The sequence below is a fragment of the Falco punctatus genome (assembly GCF_963210335.1).
Source record: "Falco punctatus genome assembly, chromosome: 4".
Lineage (NCBI taxonomy): Eukaryota > Metazoa > Chordata > Aves > Falconiformes > Falconidae > Falco > Falco punctatus.
The window spans coordinates 92,587,110-92,587,352 of record NC_137583.1 but is presented as its reverse complement, the minus strand read 5'-3'; positions in this window follow the sequence as shown (position 1 = coordinate 92,587,352).

Here is a 243-nt window from a genome sequence, read left to right as displayed (position 1 = left end):
CCAAAAACCAAAAAACAAAACAAAACAAAAAAACCACGAAAAAAAACCCTAAACTTATATAACAAATGCACAAATGTATTTTAGCTCAGAAGTATTATGGATCCAGAGTTGTCTTTACATGTCACAATCACATTTTCTTACCCATGCTTTTACCATGTGTTGTAAGCATATGGCATGTTGGCAATGCATGACAAGAATGCACAAAGTATGGTGTAAAAAAAAAAAAAAAACACAAAAAACCCT